This window comes from Artemia sp. Qi Xiang Cuo, chromosome 21, assembly GCF_049724085.1.
Source record: "Artemia sp. Qi Xiang Cuo chromosome 21, ASM4972408v1, whole genome shotgun sequence".
In the NCBI taxonomy this organism is placed as follows: domain Eukaryota; kingdom Metazoa; phylum Arthropoda; class Branchiopoda; order Anostraca; family Artemiidae; genus Artemia; species Artemia sp. Qi Xiang Cuo.
Window position 1 is genome coordinate 39,319,576 of NC_142814.1, and position 20,763 is coordinate 39,340,338.

Sequence of the window (20,763 nt, forward strand, 5' to 3'; positions counted from 1 at the left end):
CAATTTCCCCAAATACATCAAATCAAAATTTTGAGATAGCCATTTTTGTTCAGCGTAATTGGATTTCCAGAAAGAAATTATGTTTTTGAGAAGGACACTCCCCACGCCCACAGGACAAGGGTTGTAAGTTATGCCCTGGGGGCATATAAGATTTTTATAGAAAGCTTTGTCGTAGAAACTTCAATAAAGGCTCATTCGATCTGAAACTCAAAGGGCTAGTCCCCTTTTAATAGTCGAAAGTGATTGGAGGGCAGCTAACCCCCATCCCACGCACACCTTTTCCACAACACATCCATTCAAAATTTTAAGATAGCCATTTTGTTCAACGTAGTTGAAAGTTCTGAAAATTAGGTCATTGAGGATGACACCCTCCCCCCTATGCCCTCAGGGCAAGGGTTATAAGTTTTGCCCTGGGGCACATAAGGAAAGCATTGTCATAGAAACTTCAAAAGGGGCTGATTCGATTGGAAATTGGAGTGGCTACTGCCCTTTTTAATAGTCGAAAGTGATTGGAAGGCAACTAACACCCCTTCCACGCCCACCATTTCCCCAAACACATCGAATCAAAATTTTGAGATAGCCATTTTGTTCAGCGTAGTTAATTTCCAGATAGAAATTTTTTTTTTTTGAGGAGGACACTCCCCCACAGCCCTCAGGGCAAGGGTTGTAAGTTATGCCCTGGGGGAATATAAGATGTTTAAAGAAAGCGTTATCGTAGAAACTTCAAAAAAGGCTCATTCGATTTGAAATTCAAAGGGCTAGTCCCCTTTTTAATAGTCGAAAGTGATTGGAAGGCAGCTAACCCCAATCTTACGCCCACCTTTTCCACAAAGACATCCGATCAAAATTTTGAGACAGCCATTTTGTTCAACATAGTTGAAAGTTCTGAAAATTAGGTCATTGAGGATGACAACCCCCCCCCCCCACTGCCATCAGGGCAAGGGTTATAAGTTTTGCCCTGGGGCATATAAGGAAAGCGTTGTCACAGAAACTTCAAAAGGGGCTGATTCGATTGGAATTTGAAATGCCTAGTGCCCTTTTTAATAGTCGAAAGTGACTGGAAGGCAACTAACAACCCTTTCGCGCCCACCGCTTATCCAAACACATCCAATCAAAATTTTGAGATAGCCTTTTTGTTCAACGTAGTTGAACAAAAGTTCTGAAAATTAGGTCTTTGAGGATGATAACCCCGTCAGAGCCCTCAGGCTAAGGGTTATAAGTTATACTCTGGGGCCATATAAGGTTTTTATTGAAAGTTTTGTCGTAGAACCTGAAAAGGGTGCATTCTATTGGAAATTCAAATGGATAGTGCCCTTTTTAATAGTCGAAAGTGATTGAAGGGCAACTAACTCCCCCCTCACGCTCACCTTTTCCCCAAACACATACAATCAACATTTTTAGATAGTTCTTTCGTTTAACGTAGTTGAAAGTTTTGGAAATTAGGTCTTTAATGATGACAAATTCCCTCCCCCCTGCCCCACAGCCCTCAGTGCAAGGGTTGTAAGTTATGCCCTCGGGGCATATAAGGTTTTTATAGAAAGCGTTGTCGTAGAAACTTCAAAAAGGGGTCATTCCATTGGAAATTCAAGTTGCTAGTGGCCTTTTTAATAGTCGAAAGTAATTGGAGAGCAACTAACCCCCCTCTCACGCCCACTATTTTCCCAGACACATACAATCAAACTTTTGAGATATCCATTTTTTTTCAACGCAGTTGAAAGTTCTGGCAATTATGCCTTTGAGGATGACAACCCCCTTGGAACCCTCAGGGCAAGGGTTGTAAGCTGTGCCCTAGGGGCATATGAGGATTTTATAGAAAGCGTTGTCGTAAAACTTCAAAAAGGGCTCAATCGATTGAAAATTGAAAGGGCTCGTGCCCTTTTTAATAGGTGAAATTAATTGGAGGGCAACTAACCCCACTCTCACGCAAACCATTTCCCCAAAATCATCCAATCAAAATTTTGAGATATTCATTTTGTTCAACGTAGTTAAAAGTTCTGAAAATTAGGTCTTTTAGGGTGACAACCCCCTCAGAGCCCTCAGGGCAAGGGTTGTAAGCTATACCCTGGGGGTATATAAGGTTTTTATAGAAAGTGCTGTCGTAGAAACTTCAAAAAGGGTTCATTCAATTGGAAATTGAAAGGGCAAGTGCCCATTTTAATAGTCGAAAGTGAATGGAGAGCTACTAACCCCGCTCTCACGTCCACCATTTCCCCAAAAACATTCAATTAAAAGTTTGAGATAGCCATTTTTTTCAAAGTAGTCGAAAGTTCTGTAAATTATGATTTCGAGGATGACCGACCCCCAAACCCCTTCAGGGCAATGGTTCTAAGTTATTCCCTGGGGGCATACAAGGTTTTTATAGAGATCGTTTTCGTAGAGACTTCAAAAAGGGCTCCTTGGATTGGAAACTGAAAGGGCTAGTGCCCTCTTTAATAGTCGAAAGTGATTGGAGGGCAACTAGCCCCCTCTCAAGCTCACCATTTCCCCAAACACATCCAATCAAAATTTTGAGACAGCCATTTTGTTCAATGTAGATGAAAGTTCTGGAAATTAGGTCTTTGAGGATGATACTCCCTCCAGAGCCCTCAGGGCTAAGGTTGTAAGTTATGCCCTGGGAGCATATAAGGTGTTTTATAGAGAATTTTGTCGTAGAAACTTCAAAAAAGCCTCATTTAATTGGAAATTGAAAGGGCTAGTGCCCTTTTTAACAGGCTAGTCGAAACTGACTGAAGAGCAACTAACCTCCCTCTCACGCCCACCATTTCCAAAACACATCCAATCAAAATTTTGAGATAGCCATTTTTTCCCACGTAGTTGAAAGTTCTGGATATTATGTCTTTGAGGATGATCAACCCCCCCCCCACCCCTCTCAGAGCAATCAATCAATCAATCAATAAATCATTCAACCTTTTATTTTTAAATAAATGAGCAAACGAATCAATTAACATGAACATTTCGACGCAAAGCAATGCTTGTGCGAGTCACACCCGATTTTGGTTAACAAATTTATATCACACTATGAAATGAAAAGAGAAGAGCTGATTACGCAAGAGAGGGATAGAGAATTGGAAAGGAAAGAATTGAGAGGAGGTGGAGTCGAAGAAGGAGAGTGCGAGGATAAGATACAAAAGAGAAATTGAGACATTAACAAATGCAGTATCAAATACTTTGTAAGAGGTATCGTTTTTGGAGTGTGCCAAATGATTTTATGGATTTAATAGATTCATTAATTGAATTCCATACAGAAATACTTCTATAAACTGGAGAGTGTTGAGACCTTGTAAGCCTTCTTCTCAGTAGCATAAAATTGTACTTGTTGCAGCGGAGAGCTTTTCCTCGATGAATTGTGCTACAAAGTTTGAAGTACCTAGAAAGACCTTGAGGAATTCTTTTCGATTTTGCCCGTGTGTGCTAAACGCAGATTACTAACGTGGATTATCTCTGCTATATCTATTGTTCCAGTGTCTCTGTATAGGTCTGTTGAGGGTTATAGTCTGGGGAGGCAATATGTGGCCTTGACTGCACGGTTTTGTGATCTCTTTAATGATTTTAGATGAGATTTGAATGTATTGCCCCAGACAGAACAGCAGTAGTTCAAGTAGGGGAAGACGAAAGTATTATAAAGCATTTCTATCATGTCAGCACTTAAAAGCAGGCTAGCTCTATGGAACAGTGATGTTTGCCGTGATACTGTTGAGGACAGCTGGGATATGTGATGTTTGAACGAAAGAGAAGTATCTACAAATACGTCAAGGAACTTTCTGACTGTGGTCTGAGGAATGGGATTTCCATTGATTGACAGTGCGACAGTGTGAGACAATGAGGAGTTTGAAGGAGCAGAAGCGAAGACTATGATGTAGCTTTTTTTTTTAGCGTTTACCTGCATTTTGTTACGAAAACACCAGTCAAATATTTCGTCATGAATTTTTGGGCCTTTTTTGCAGCAGACTCAGATGATTCAGCAGCAATGAAGAAATTTGAGTCATCAGCAAATAGTACTGGGTGTGCATTTGTAGTGAGATATGTTGTCGGGTCATCAATATAAATAAACAAGCAAGGTCAAAATAAACAAGAGCGGTCCAAGTACCGACTCCTGAGGTACGCCAGATTTTACCGGCAATTGTGCCGACACACTACCCTCCACAATTACACACTGCTTACGATCAGTCAGGTACGATGAAAACTACTCGTGAGCAACACCATATATTCCAAATGAATGTAATTTTGTGAGGAGGATTGAATGGTATACCGTGTCGAAAGATTTAGTGAAATCCAGAAAAATCCCTAGTACTTTTTCTCCAGCATCCTGGCTATTTAATTTGTATTCAACTGAATCAACTAAGGCATGCAAAGTTGATTGATAACGCTGAAATCCGTGTTGACGGGGAGAGAGTAGTTGCTTGCCATCGAGGAATCTATACAGTCTGTTATAAACCACTCGTTCGAGGACTTTTGATGTAACCGGTAGAAATGATATGGGTAGATAATTAGAGATAAGACTCTTGTCTCCTTTTTTGTAGAGGGGAAGGACTTGGGGAGTTTTAAACACATTAGGATAAACTCCGGTTGCTAGTGAAAGGTTGACCAAGTGTGTAAGTGGAGCTACAAGACCTGTAGAGGCCTTCTTCAAGCTATAGTTGCACAGCCCAAAGGTGTCTTGAGTTTTGCCATTAGACAGATTACTGATAATCACTAGTAATTCCTCTTTCGTACATGGTGCTAGAAAAGGACCTGATTTTGTTCTACTGTGAGTTTGTTCAGGAGATGGGCCAGGAGCATGTAGAGATGTCTGATTAATGAAAAATTGATCAAAAGCATCAGCAAGAGATTCACGTGCTACTGTCTCACCGTGCATATTTATTATTTCTTTAGGTATAGCCACCTTCTTCCTTTTTTGACATATTATTTCATTAACAACCTCCCATACTTTTCTCAAGTTACTCTTCCATTCATTTATTCTCTCTGCATAATACCGCATTTGTGCATTGCATACTACCCCGCTTAAGTTATTTCTGTACTTTTTGTATTTCTATCTCGATAACTATTGTAAAATTATAATATGTTATGTACATTCTCTTTATAATTTTTTTGTACTTAGATCGACCATATTCAATAAAATGATAGTTTTTACAACTATTGATAATACTATTCTGTCTAGGACCAAAAAGTGCTTTTCCAGTTTTAAGCTATTGAGTAAGTGTATATTCAGCCATATCTGCCAAAGACACATGAGTTACAGCAGACCAGTCATTCGATTTCAGGGTTTCAGTGAAGTCATCAATGTTTTTTTGGGAAAAACTTCGATACGTGAAAACACGATTAGACGCTGACTTAGTGGACTGGCCTGCCATTGTTGGGGCCATTTTGGTGACTGTGTAGTGATTGGAAACATCAGATGTTATAATATGCGAGGTAAAAGATGTGTGACGGTTAAAGGAAAGGAATATATTGTCAATCAGTGCTGCAGTATTTCTAGCTGTACAATACCGTGTTTGGAAAGAATACAGTAGGGAGAAGACAAGATGATATGGTTGTATAAAGGAACGAACGCGAGTTGGCCTCACCGTCAGTCGTCAGCAAGTTTATGTTAATGTCACAAATACGACATTTATTATGACCTCAAACAACGCACTTAATATCCGACGTTAGTGTCTAAACGATCTAACAGGAAAAGTAACTTGGAAATAGTGATGACTTATAAAAAAGGCCCACGAAAACAATTGGAAATGACTTTCAGATACTATCAATTACTCTTGAGTTGACAGATCGACTACGTTCGACCACGCCATTAAAAATTGAATCTAAGTCATCGCGGCGCTTGTAAAAGATAGATTCATTTACAAATAATGTAATGCCATGGGAGCACTTTGTTACATGCTGTGGAAGATGTTTGTAGTCAAAACCGGCCACACAGTAGGGCGACTTTTCATACTAAGAAGATAGCTAATTTTTATCTAAAACAAATACAATAATAATATTTTAAATTTAATTTGGGAATTTTATAATATCATATAAGTTTTTTTTAATTAATGGAAAAAAATTTAAGAAAAGAATAAACTTACCATTTGTATAAATTGCAGGAAGCATTAAGATATTCCTGTGCTTTCTCATATGATCAGCACGAGGCAGTCATCCCCTCTATTGTGGGATCAGTAGCTGAATCTTTATCTCATTCTTGACGATTAAAAAACTTAGTATTTAGCAGGGACTATTCAATTAAGAGTGAAAAATCATTCATTGTCAAGATCACCAATGTTTTTATTTTCATCAAGGAGACTAAATACTGATTGTGGATTAAAAAAATAATAACAGATGTGTTCCTGTGTTTGTAGTATTTCGTGTTGATGTCTGCTGATGATGACTTGTACCGCCATAAACGGGCAGCCTCTCGTGAAAAAAATCTCTGTTCATCCTCCCCCCCCTTTTTTTTAGCCTGGGAAATCCGTCCTTAGATCACAGCAATAAAATATTCAAATTAAACACTTATAACATGAACATAATAATCATTAGAAGAATTATAAAGAGAGTAAGAAAGGAAAAAAATAAACGGCAATGATAACACTACGTGAGAAAATCAACAAATTAATTACACCTTACACCCATGGATATTATTATCAACGCACTTTCTTAGTTTTAAATGCACACGATCGAAGTATCAGGATATTTTTTCAAAATGATAATTTGTGGGCTTTAACCATAACGTTTCCATCAGTGGTCCAGACATTTTTCAGTCCAAATCCAGTTTTTGCGTATGCAAATAACTCACGTTTAGTTTTTGTTAGGTTGAACAAAATGGCTATCTCAAAATTTTGATTGGATGTGTTTGGGGAAATGGTGGTCGTGGAAGGGGTGTTAGTTGCCTTCCAATCACTTTCGACTATTAAAAAGGGCACTAGCTGTTCCAATTTCCAATCGAATGAGCCCTTTTCCAAGTTTCTATGACAACTCCTTCGATACGAACTGCCCTGGTATGAAAAAAAACAAAAAAATAAATAATATATTATGCCAACATTGTTCTTTACTTAGGCGGTGCTATTGCACTGCCTATGATATATCACCACTTTGGGAGCTACTAAAAGTTACGCAAAAACGACAGCTGCGTACCCGTTATTATAAGCTGGCAAAATTTTTGTTACGTTTGCCCTTGTGGTTTTCAAATAGTTTTAGTAGCAGCCGTTATGGAATAATTGACCCAGTGACTAAAATTGGGAAGATAGAAGCAAGAGCTTACCGCCGAAGCATGCAGTTTCTTGCTGACTCACCTCTAACTCGTCTTGTAATGCAATTCTAAGTTAGTGTAAGTATTTTGTACTTGTTTATGAGTGTATTTTTTTTCTATTTTTTTTTTTTTACTCCGCTTACTAGTCTCCATTTTTTATGAGTGAGACAAACATTTCGGGGGCGGAGGTTCAAACCCCTCTAACCCCCCTTCTGGGTACGGCCTTGTATACTGCAGCCATCCTGAATATTACGAAAAAAAAGACTTGAAAGTAGGCGTTGTTGAAAGTTAGGTCTCATCAAAGAAGTAAGACCATTGGGTGACTCAAAGTAGGGCTTAACAAACTTGACTAATATTGATATTGAGCTTTGCCAAACAGTAGTAAAGACATGAACTCTGATACCTGGAATTATCCATGAAACTGAGAATGTCAGTCAGCAAAACGTATTCAAATTTTATTGTGGTACCGCTCTAGTGGGACACCCGTGTTGAATTATACTAAAAAAGAACATCGAAACTCAGAATACCAAGCAATTATATGGGGAGGAAGCAAATATTACAATGGAATTTTTTTTTATCTCTATTCTCTTTTGTAAAGTTTTGGTTATAATTATTGTGCTATGTTCCAAAGTTTGTTCAGACCACCCATGTTTGTGGTAACTGTGACTAGTTAATTAATGATGGATTCAGAACGGGTGAGGGACCCTTTATAGCTATGAACAACAATTTTGGAGTAATCAACACTTGTTTTTATTGCAGGAAAAGGGGAGGGTTAAGAAATCTCCAAGGGGAGGGGAGGAAATCTCCAATTTTTGAGGTTTCCTGTTTTGCCTTTCTCTGCTGCTTCTAAAATTGCAAATTATCTTTCAGGGTGGGAGGCCACGTGAGAAATATAGATGGAGTAAGTATTCGAAATATGTTCTGAAGAATTAACATGCAGTTACAATAAGATAATTTTTGGAAAAGAGTGTCAAAGAAAAGCAAAGGGTAATAGTAAAACTAAAAGTGAAAAAAAAAATATTGCGGAACATGCATTTCGAGAAATGCATTGTTTAACAAAGAAATTGAATTGCACTGTTACACTGCATGCAATAAATATGCATTAAAATAAAGTCAAACTTAAAAACAACTTTGCCAATTCGCATTAACATAGCGTCTCAAAGCATACCCCTCTGAGTGGGACTGAAACTTTCGCTGGCAGATTAGTAAACAAACTATTTTATAGTCAATGTAGATGTAGATTTTTTCTATATTTAAAATTTTGGCTGAAAGGGTGTTGAGATTGACGGTAAAAAAAACACAAGAAAGATTTTAATCTCTTTCATTTTGTATCCGTGTATGGAGAGCTGTCTAAGTTGCATAATGAATATTTTGGACGAGGGGTAGGGAGTGAATGTTGGTTAATTGAATGGATGTCTGAAAGGAACGTCTGTGCTATTAATCAGTTGTGTAAGTTTTTTTTCTTGTGGCTAGAAATGTCAATATGCCATTTTTAAAAGCTCTTCCTAGGGGAGGTGGTGACCAGGGTAATTGTCTCAGCCACTCTGGCATGGGGGGGGGGGTCGTGGCTGGAAAATTGCCCATTTTGATCTATTTCTTCAGTTTGATTCGTTTTTCTTATTATATTTGAGTCGGGAGAGGGCACTGCAATTAGTTTTTCCCTGGGTACCATCAACTCAAGGAACGGCTCTGTGTTCGTATTCAAAATCTAGAAGACAAGAATGTTAGGTTCCCGAAGAAGTCCTCAAATGCCAGGGAGCTGAGGTAAATCCCCCCAAAAATATTAATTGAATTTGCCAAAGTTTGGCATAATGTTCCAGCCCATCCCCATACTCCCGACAAAGGGGGGCAAGCACGCAGGAGGACACCAGGAGAGGGGTATCTCCCGAGCTATCCTCATCATATGACGCCCAGTAACCTTATCACACAGTTGCACGCAATTTGTATATGGATGAACCTGAATCTATGCCAATGAATCTCACCTGAATCTGACAATCTATGGCTTGAATCTGGATGGTCATCATGGTTGTCACAACGGCCAGTTCCTAAATTGCAGCAATTGCCCAAATTTGCGTGCTACACAGTGAATTTTTTTGCGCGTATCGCAGCTTGCGCTGCGACACGTGGATGGTTCGTTTAAGTGTTCTTAGATTAAATTTTATGTCATCTTTTTAATCTAAAAGGATAAAAATGTATCCTGAGTTGATCATAGTTCTGAATGGGAAAATGTACACGGACACACATATCCCTTATTTAAACATATTTAGATTGTTGTCATGCATAAAAAATGTTTTGACGTATATTTTGATGTGAGACACATTATGTAATTGCACTTTATAAGTCTATATTTTTAATTTGGTTATATAAGAGAAAAAGTGATACATTCAATGTAGCACGAGCTACAGTGCTAAAAATGATGAAATAGTGCTAAAATAGCACTTTTGTACTACAGGTGGCATCCCTGATGGTTATTGAATAATAACAACATTTTCGGTATTTTTGTCTTATAACCACCACACTCAAGATCTTGTGTCGCAAACATGAGCCAATAACCGGTTTTCATGGTCCTTATACCAGACAATATTAACTTCGGCTTGGTGAATAACTACATTATAGCTATATTTTAATTAAAGATTTAGTTGGTATTTTGGTTGGCTTAGTTTAGGTTACCTATTTAATATAATGCGGTCTGGGCTGCCCCCTTCCCGTAATTCTTTGTTGTAGTTTCCTTAATTTTGTTGATCAAGTGTTATATTTTCATCATTTTTGTTTTATTTCATTAGCATTAACCTAACTTCACTTCTCGACAGAACTTGAGTGTGGTGGCTATAAGACACACACATTTTCTTTTTACGTCGAAGAATTGAAATTATCAGGCCACAGAAAAAGAAATGAGGTAAAGTATTACCCCGTGATGGAACGATGTAAAAAAAAAAGCGGAAACTGGCGCTTTTGTCAACAGAAAAAAGACTACCAACGTCATCTAGCATTTGATGACACCCAGTATTTATTTCAGTGTAATAATCAGAATAATTAATTTAATTAGCGTAATTGGCAAAAATTAGGGCAATAGTAAGTATCTGATCTCAGTTCCTTAGCGAAAAATAATTATGGAGGTTGATAAAATGCCAAGTGTCGCCGCATGCTAGATAGGGTTGATAGTTGCCGTTTTTTTTATGTTGGCACTAGAACTAGTTTCCACTCTTGCTGTTAACCAGACTCATTGAACTAGCCGCTAATCAGGCACTTGAAATACCTGAAACTAAGAATTTAAGAATAAAAAAAAAAAACACGGCGGAGATAAATCTAAACTGATCAATGAGGGTTTTAAACTTCTTTGTAAATAAAATGACCAAAAAGTGAGTTTATAAATGTTTATCTCGTATAATAAAATATAAATACACTGAACAAAGTCGCATTATGAATCAACTGGTATATAGGACTATTAAAATTATTAGTTTCCATGGACGATCGTTTCAGAAGCAAAGTCTATTAAGACCATTTTCACATCAAAGTCCTGGGTAGAATTGAATATTTGCAAGTTTCTAAGGGTTTTGAAAGACAAACGACACAATACAAGCCAAGGTCACAATACTACAAACCAAGGCCACAATACACAAACCAAGTGCCCAATACTTTAGCCATCAAATGTTAGATAAATTTTGATAGAGGGCAATTTTACCAAAACCATCGAAGGGGGACCCATCTCCCCCAACTTGTGTACATCTCAGAACGCCACGTGTGCTGTAGACTTCCACCACACTTGGCAATCACCGCCTCGTGATTGTGGTTTCGAAAGTCGACACCCTCTCCAAGACTATACTAAAGCGCACATATGAAAAATCTTGACATTAAGTATGGATTAAAAAATCCATACTAAACAATCTTGGACATTTTTCATCATATAATTGCTATAAAGAATCAAAACCTCATTATATTTTCACTTTTAAGTTTTTTCCAGGGTTGATTTTATGGACTTAATCTTTTTGGTTTCAGAGTGGCTCTACCAACATTCTTTATGCACGATACAAAATTGTAGCAATAAATATTAGGTTATATAGTAGCTGGCGTCTAAGGTTATGTAAGGTAAAAAAAAATGCATAGACGATTCTCCTACTTCATTGCAGGAGAAGGAGAATTTTAAGGAGACAAATTTTGAAAAGTCGTTGAATCACAAACTTTTGTGCCCCTGATTCTCTCTTTTTGTGCATACACATCAGTGCAAAGTAATAAAGATGAATTCATTGTACTGAAAGTAACGTATGAATTCGTGACACCATAGAGAAATAGAGAGTTAAGAACCTTTCATTGTTTGTACTAGCTTAAGGTAACAGGAACCAATCAGGTTTTAAAAGCAGGAGTTATTTGTCTCTATGGAGATAAGGAGCACTGTGATTGGTTTGCAAAAATACGTCACAAAAAGAAACCAATACAATAAAAGCACAATGTTTAACACCGAAATGTAGTGCAGTAACCTTTCTTTTTCAGTCGGGCAGCATTCTGTTACGCGTAAACACTGCTTGGAGCATAAGATGTTCGTATCATATGGCCAGGTTTAAATGGTGAATGGTGGCTAGAATCATTTCTTGGTTCGTTCGACGATGGTGTTCTCCGAGGAAGTCGGTCCGAATATGCCAGAGCTAAATTTGCTGCAGTTTGGCTTGATGGGACTGGGAATGAGCCGTTTATGATTCCTACAAATTGAAAAAAAAATGACTGAATTGCAAAAGGAAGAGGTCGTACATGGCTACGTGTCTCCATATGTGCACACTGGCTTAAAACCTAGAGTGGTGGAATTAGAGAATTTTTCCCAGCGGGGAGAGGGTGGAGAAGAATAAAATATACAGTGGAAGACTTTACAAGTCTTTGGGGAGGGTCGAACTCCCCCTGTGTGCAGGTATGCTTGTACATGCATTAATTATTTTGAAAAGGAAAGTAATTAATTAATTTGTTATAAACCCGATTCTTGCAGCACAAGAAAAAGCGAAGTATTGTGAAAAAAATCACTAATTTAAGATACGACGAAAAGAATATATTTGGACAAGATACAGTTTTATCATTCAATCTTCAAGGAGGAATGTCAAAAGCATTTAGAAGAAAACGAATCGAAGAACACGCTTTTTCATAGAACATTTTCTAGTCTAGGTACAAACAAAACAGGTCCATCGACGTGCGAACCATTTTTTGATGCGGTAGGCCTCAGGCTTGATCCATTTGCTTAGACGTTTTAAAACGTTTTAAGCATTCATTCGACATTTCTTAAGAAGAATCATCATGTTCTATGCTGTCGAGAGAAAAGATCTTCATAATTTGCAGTTTTTTATGTATAGCTTTTAAACAATGATGTTGATTGATCAATTAGATAGTTGAAAAATAACTGATACGCATGGAATTTAATTCATAAATTTGCAACATTTTACGATTTTCTTGTTCGTTTTCTTATCAAAGAGGGATAACCGACTTTTTACCCCCTGGTGTTCATCATAGAGCACCACATGTGCCGCAAAGTCTCCCTCACAGGTGAAAAAGCACACGTAGCACTTAGTGCAGTTCCGCCATGTTTGGCACACTTTCACCCCGCTTGACGCGTGCCTCCAGGTGCACGTGATTTTTAAAAATTGGTGACGCTCCGCCTATCGAACGCATGAATATATACATTCCAAAAGCTAGTAATAGACTTAGCATAAGTCTACCTAACCACAATTTTTGCATTACTTTCAAAAGCCTAAATAAGTTTTAAAAATTTTCAATACTGCTGAGGATAAAACAGGCAGTATTCTTGGTAGAATTTCCTACTTCTATTGCTGCTTTAGATTCATGCAGCTTACTAACAGCCTGTACTGGAGGCAATGAGCCATTGTGGCCTGAATGTTGAGCAATTCTGATGAATCTGTTCATACCAATAATAAACGAATAAAATTTCAGAATAGGGATATGTCCTTTTATTAGACCGTGAAAATAGATACAAAAAAGAAGGATATTTTGACCAGTTTACCTACGTCGTGTATATGGATACGATCTGACCAATCAAGTATATAACTATAAATTCAACAACATTTCCTTTGCAATTGGAAGAAGAAGAAGATTGTGCCACCATCATTAGAAATTCAACTTACATTTAGGCAATATTAAAGAAGAAAAGTTTTCAAATCAAGACTTCGAATGAACCCTGATAATAAACTCTCTTAGACAAATCTAGATAATGAACCGAAAACCCGAAACCCGAACCCGAAAGAAATTACCGAAAAGAAATAACCCGAAAGAAATTATTTTGTTCTGTATAAATAATGTTTGTTTTAAGTGTTACACTTTAGTTTATCTGCTGGTGACGATCACCAGTGTAAGTCGTCAAAAAATCCAGATTATTTGTATCTGTTTTCACCGTCTAATAAAAGGACATATCCGTATTTTGAACTTTTATTTGTTCGTCATGGAAAGACAGTGTGGCCTTAGAAAAAATAAATTCTAATAACAGCAGCTTGGAGAAAGGTTACACGATGGAGAAACAGAGTTTTCTTGAAAACAATTTTGTGACTCAGAAGGTTTTGCTCATTTCCCTCATTTGAATATTTCTTGTAATCCCCAAAACAAGTTTTATGAAGTTACAGCTAATTATCTCTCCAGAAGTTAAATTTCATTGTCTGTCTAGAATCCTCTTTCAACACTGCAGTTATAAAAAGGGCTATTTTTCAGTCCAAAAACAAGGAGTGTCATGATTGGCCATGATTGGCCACGTATTGGCCTTCCGAATATGTGGAAATAACAAACTAATGAAATAAAAGCACATTCTAAGACAAAGGTAATGCACTGTAATCTCCATTTTTTCTCTTTGCTTCGATGTTAGGATTTCCTGCTTTTAGTAATTATTTCATCTCATTCCTCATCATTTCACTCTTTTTGATGACACAAATTTAGTTCTCAGTGCAGAAGGTTTGTTGTAGTAATTTGTAGGCCGTAGACGTAAAGACTCAGAGCCATCGATACCGTCAATAATTAATCCTGCCAATGAAAGGCCATAATCGATGCCATCAATAAGAGCTCCAGGTAAGTGGCTTTGATATTTTCTCGAGCTTTTTGTTATAATAAACTTATTGGAGCATATATTAAATTAAACAAAATAAGTAAAATAGGCTAAGGAAACCAAAGCTGATTATCTGCTTGAAAGTCCTTGCAAAAAGCTCATCTGCAATTGAATATTTGATTTAGTTGTCTATCCAGCTTCCTTTTTGTTTTGATTCAGAAAAGGAGGCTTTTTTTAATTGTTTTTCTTTGCTGCTTTTATTTCAGTTCCAAGTTTTGGCTTTTTTTTAATTGTCCTTTTTTACACACTCTTGTTTTCTTCAGTATTTATTCCTTTTGGTTGCATTGGTTGCATTACTATTATTATCCTGATTATAATCAACAAGTAATTAAAATAGGTTCCTTTTTACTGATGAAGGATTTTGTGGCTGCTAAGATTTTTTTTTTTCGACAATCTAGCCATGGCCAAACGAAAACTAGAACACCATCGAATGTAATGGGAAGAGTTAATAAAAACCTTAAAATGAAAAAGGAACTTCATTTGAAGCAGTAAAGTGGGAGGTCGTGAATATAGTTTGAGGAGTGTGTATAGCTGAGTTAGCCTCAGGTGGCTTGGTGCTGTAATGAGACGTGTCAATAGTAGTAGCAAGAGTGATAATTTCTGAAAGCCACAATTACATCGTCACCACGCAATAAAAAATTAATTAAAAATCTAGATTTTACTTTTCCTCCTTCATGCAAAAACTACTCACCGTGACTAATTGGCGATGGGCCAATTTGAGTTCTATATAAGAACTCGTCTTCTACTGCAACAAATCTGTCAACAAGGTGTTCTAATTTTCGTTTGGCCATGGCTAGATTGTCGAAAAAAAAAATCTTAGCAACCACAAAATCCTTCATCAGTAAAAAGGAACCTATTTTAATTACTTTTTGATTATAATCAGGATAATAATAGTCAGGATATGTTGATTATTATCAAAATAATAAAATATAAATAAAGAAATACTTAAGATGGATAAGATTTAGATCATATTATTTTTGGGCGACTTCTTCAAGAAAATTACACTGAATTTGATGTAAAATTTTTTTACAAGTCAGTATTTTTAAAGTAGCTAGAATATCATAGTAAAACCATGTTTTAACCCCTTGGAACCATCTTACGTCTATTCATACCTGATTTTCCAAGATTTAAAAAAATTCTTAGACCACACTGGCTATACATGACAAATGAAACTCAGGGAGGAGAGAAAGTAACAAAATGAAAAATAAAATCAAAAAGGGTGTCTGTTCTGTCTTTGTAGGGAAAACTTCGGAAGGTTAGATTTTCGGGTTTTTTTTTCTTTTTTGTTTAGCACTGAGGACGACTTGGCGGAGGTCCTTGTCGAAATATTTGCTTATATTTTGTCATCTTCATGATTCGCCACTGGCTGACAAAATCCTCGTTTTTCACCTTTTTTTATTTAATTTTTCATTTTGTTACTTTCTCTCCTCTCTGAGTTTCATTTTTCTAAGATTTCGGTTAGGTTGTTTCAAAATTATGAATTTTATAGATCATAGACACATTTTTGTCAGTATTGCCACGTTAAACCCTGAAATTAAATCAGCAAAACTAACAATATCTTGATTTTCAAAAAAATTCCAACTTCAATCGAGATCATCGCTTTCTTAAGCTCTTTGGTGCTATTGGATGTTTATTTTTGCTAACTTTTCCACCAAACTTTCTTTTTTTAAACTTGGTCGCCGCTACCACCAGGTATGTTTTTTTAAATTTAAAATTGAGTTCCCATTTTTTCCTAATCAATTAAGATATAGATGGATGTATAACTCTCAACCTAACTAGCTCAGAAAATCAAAATTTATTTTGATTATTCTTGGTACTTTGACAAAGGAAACGCGAAAAAAAAGAACAAAAATTTTCATACTGTCAATAAATTAGGGGAATTCAAATCAAAGACTAACTTCTTCAGTCCAAAAATAAGTGAAAAGTAGATAAAAATAAAGAAAATTAAAAGTTGAGAAACTATAAAAAAGAAAAATCATTAAAAAATGGAAAAGCAACAAAACAATGCAACCAAAAAAAATAAATACTAAAGAAAACAAGAGTGTGTAAAAAAGGACAATTAAAAAAAGCCAAAACTTGGAACTGGAATAAAAGCAGCAAAGAAAAACAATTAAAAAAAGCCTCCTTTTCTGAATCAAAACAAAAAGGAAGCTATGTAGACAACTAAATCAAATATTCAATTGCACATGAGCTTTTTGCAAGGGCTTTCAAGTAGATAATCAGCTTTGGTTTCCTTAGCCTATTTTACTTATTTTGTTTAATTTAATATATGCTCCAATAAGTTTATTATAACAAAAAGCTCGAGAAAATATCAAAGCCACTTACCTGGAGCTCTTATTGATGGCATCGATTATGGCCTTTCATTGCAAGGATTAATTATTGACTGTATCGATGGCTCTGAGTCTTTACGTTTACGGCCTACAAATTACTACAACAAACCTTCTGCACTGAGAACTAAATTTGTGTCATCAAAAAGAGTGAAATGATGAGGAATGAAATGAAATGATTACTAAAAGCAGGAAATCCTAACATCGAAGCAAAGAGAAAAAATGGAGATTACAGTGCAGTACCTTTGTCTTAGAATGTGTTTTTATTTCATTAGTTTGTTGTTTCCAAGTATTCGGAAGGCCAATACGTGGCCATTCATGGCCAATCATGACACTCCTTGTTTTTGGACTGAAAAATAGCCCTTTTTATAACTGCAGTGTTGAACGAGGATTCTAGACAGACAATGAAATTTAACTTCTGGAGAGATAATTAGCTGTAACTTCATAAAACTTGTTTTGGGGATTACAAGAAATATTCAAATGAGCGAAATGAGCAAAACCTTCTGAGTCATAAAATTGTTTTCAAGAAAACTTTGTTTCTCCATTGTGTAACCTTTCTCCAAGCTGCTGTTATTAGAATTTATTTTTTCTAAGGCCACACTGTCTTTCCATGACGAACAAATAAAAGTTCAAAATACGGAAATGTCCTTTTATTAGACAGTGAAAACAGATACAAATAATCTGGATTTTTTTGACGACTTACACTGGTGATCGTCACCAGCAGATAAACTAAAGTGTAACACTTAAAACAAACATTATTTATACAGAACAAAATAATTTCTTTCGGGTTATTTCTTTTCGGTAATTTCTTTCGGGTTCGGGTTTTGGGTTTTCGGATCATTATCTAGATTTGTCTAAAAGAGTTTATTATCAGGGTTCATTCGAAGTCTTGATTTGAAAACTTTTCTTCTTTAATATTGCCTAAATGTAAGTTGAATTTCTAATGATGGTGGCACAATCTTCTTCTTCTTCCAATTGCAAAGGAAATGTTCTGGAATATATAGCTATATACTTGATTGGTCAGATCGTATCCATATACACGACGTAGGTAATCTGGTCAAAAGATCCTTCCTTTTTGTATCTATTTTCACTGTCTAGTAAAAGGACATATCCCTATTCTGAAATTTTATTTGTTTATTATTGGTATGGACAGATTCATCAGAATTGCTCAACATTCAGGCCACAATGGCTCATTGCCTCCAGTACAGGCTGTTAGTAAGCTGCATGATTCTAAAGCAGCAATAGAAGTAGGAAGAATACTGCCTGTTTCATCCTCAACAGTATTGACAATTTTTAAAACTTATTTAGGCTTTTGAAAGTACTGCAAAAATTTTTGGTTAGGTAGACTTATGCTAAGTCTATTACTAGCTTTTGGAATGTATATATTCATGCGTTCGATAGGCGGAGCGTCACCAATTTTCAAAAATCACGTGCACCTGGAGGCGCGCGTCAAGCGGGGTGAAAGTGTGCCAAACGTGGCGGAACTGCGCTAAGTGCTATGTGTGCTTTTTCACCTGTGAGGGAGACTTTGCGGCACATGTGGTGCTCTATGATGAACACCAGGTGGTAAAAAGTCGGTTATCCCTCTTTGATAAGAAAACGAACAAGAAAATCGTAAAATGTTGCAAATTTATGAATTAAATTCCATGCGTATCAGTTATTTTTCAACTATCTAATGGATCAATCAACATCATTGTTTAACAGCTATACATAACTAACTGCAAATTATGAAGATCTTTTCTCTCGACAGCATAGAACATGATGATTCTTCTTAAAAAATGTCGAGTGAATGCTTAAACGTTTTAAAACGTCTAAGCGAATGGATCAAGCAAATGGACCAAAAAATGGTTCGCACGTCGATGGACCTGTTTTGTTTGTACCTAGATTAGAAAATGGTCTATGAAAAAGCGTGTTCTTCGATTCGTGTTCTTCTAAATGCTTTTGACATTCCTCCTTGAAGATTGAATGATAAAACTGTATCTTGTCCAAATATATTCTTTTTGTCGTATCTTAAATTAGTGATTTTTTTCTCAATACTTCGCTTTTTCTTGTGCTGCTAGAATCGGGTTTCAAACAAATTAATTAATTACTTTCCTTTTCAAAATAATTAATGAATGTACAAGCATACCTGCACACAGGGGGAGTTCGACCCTCCCCAAAGACTTGTAAAGTCCTCCACTGCTATTTTTCATTCTTCTCCACCCTCTCCCTGCTGAGAAAAATTCTCTAATTCCACCACTCTAAGTTTTAAGCCAGTGTGCACATATGGAGACACGTAGCCATGTACGACCTCTTCCTTTTGCAATTCAGTCATTTTTTTTCAATTTGTAGGAATCATAAACGGCGCATTCCCAGTTCCATCAAGCCAAACTGCAGCAAATTTAGCTCTGGCATATTCGGACCGACTTCCTCGGAGAACACCATCGTCGAACGAACCAAGAAATAATTCTAGCCACCATTCACCATTTAAACCTGGCCATATGATACGAACATCTTATGCTCCAAGCAGTGTTTACGCGTAACAGAATGCTGCCCGACTGAAAAAGAAAGGTTACTGCACTACATTTCGGTGTTAAACATTGTGCTTTTATTCTATTGGTTTCTTTTTGTGACGTATTTTCGCAAACCAATCACAGTGCTCCTTATCTCCAGAGAGACAAATAACTCCTGCTTTTAAAACCTGATTGGTTCCTGTTACATTAAGCTAGTACAAACAATGAAAGGTTTTTAACTCTCTGTTTCTCTATGGTGTCACCAATTCATACGTTTCTTTCAGTACAATGAATTCATCTTTATTACTTTGCACTGATGTGTATGCACAAAAAGAGAGAATGAGGGAAACAAAAGTTTGTGATACAACGGCTTTTCAAAATTTGTCTCCTTAAAATTCTCCTTCTCCTGCAATGAAGTAGGAGAATCGTCTATGCATTTTTTTTACCTTACATAACCTTAGACACCAGCTACTATATAACCTAATATTTATTGCTACAATTTTGTATCGTGCATAAAGAATGTTGGTAGAGCCACTCTGAAACCAAGAAGATTAAGTCCATAAAACCAACCCTGGAAAAAACTTAAAAGTGAAAATATAATGAGGTTTTGATTCTTTATAGCAATTATATGATAAAAAATATCCAAGATTGTTTTAGTATGGATTTTTTAATCCATACTAAATGTCAAAATTTTTTATATGTGCGCTTTAGTACGGTCTTGGAGAGGGTGTCCACTTTCGAAACCACAATCACGAGGCGGTGATTGCCAAGTGTGGTGGAAGTCTAAAGCACACGTGGCGTTCTGAGATGTACACAAGTTTGGGGAGATGGGTCCCCCTTCGATGGTTTTTGGTAAAATTGCCCTCTATAAAAATTTATCTAACATTTGATGGCTAAAGTATTGGGCACTTGGTTTGTGTATTGTGGCCTTGGTTTTTGGTATTGTGACCTTGGCTTGTATTGTGTCGTTTGTTTTTCAAAAACCATAGAAACTAGCAAATATTCAAATCTACCCAGGACTTTGATGGGAAAATGGCCTTAATAGACTTTGCTTCTGAAACGCTCGATCATGCAAACTAATAATTTTACTAGTCCTATATACCAGTTGATTCATAACGCGACTTTGTTCAGTGTATTTATATTTTATTATACGAAATAAACATTTATAAACTCACTTTTTTGGTCATTTTTATTTACAAAGAAGTTTAAGACCCTCATTGATCAGTTAAGATTTATCTCCACCGTGTTTTTTTGTTCTTAAATTCTTAGTGTCAGGTATTTCAAGTGCCTGATTAGCCGCTAGTTCAATGAGTCTGGTTAACCGCAAGAGTGTAAACTAGTGCTAGCGCCAACATAAAAAAAACGACAACTATCGACCCTATCTAGCATTAACCTCAATTTTATCAATTTTATCAACCTCAATAATTATTTTTCTCTATGGAACTGAGATCAGTTCCATAGTTTCACCCTAATTTTTGCCAATTACAGTAATTAAATTAATTATTCTTATTATTACACTGAAATAAATAATTGGTGTCATTAAATACTAGATGACGTTGGTAGTCTTTTTTCTGTTGACATAAGCGCCAGTTTCCGCTTTTTTTACATCGTTCCATCACGGGGTAATATTTTACCTCAGTTCTT

The 20,763-nt window shown here is 36.4% G+C and overlaps 1 protein-coding gene and 1 long non-coding RNA gene across 6 annotated transcripts in view; one reads left to right on the plus strand and one right to left on the minus strand.

Annotated features, from left to right (window-relative positions):
• The window catches only part of LOC148939530 (long-chain fatty acid transport protein 4-like), a 192,937-nt gene that overhangs the window by 123,228 nt on the left and 48,946 nt on the right, over positions 1-20,763 (plus strand). The window lies entirely within an intron of this gene.
• LOC148939531 (uncharacterized) lies at positions 11,582-15,091 on the minus strand. Its single transcript, XR_016143560.1, has 2 exons — positions 14,992-15,091; positions 11,582-11,913 (listed from the first exon to the last, which is right to left on the minus strand). It is a non-coding gene; the product is annotated as an uncharacterized LOC148939531 (long non-coding RNA).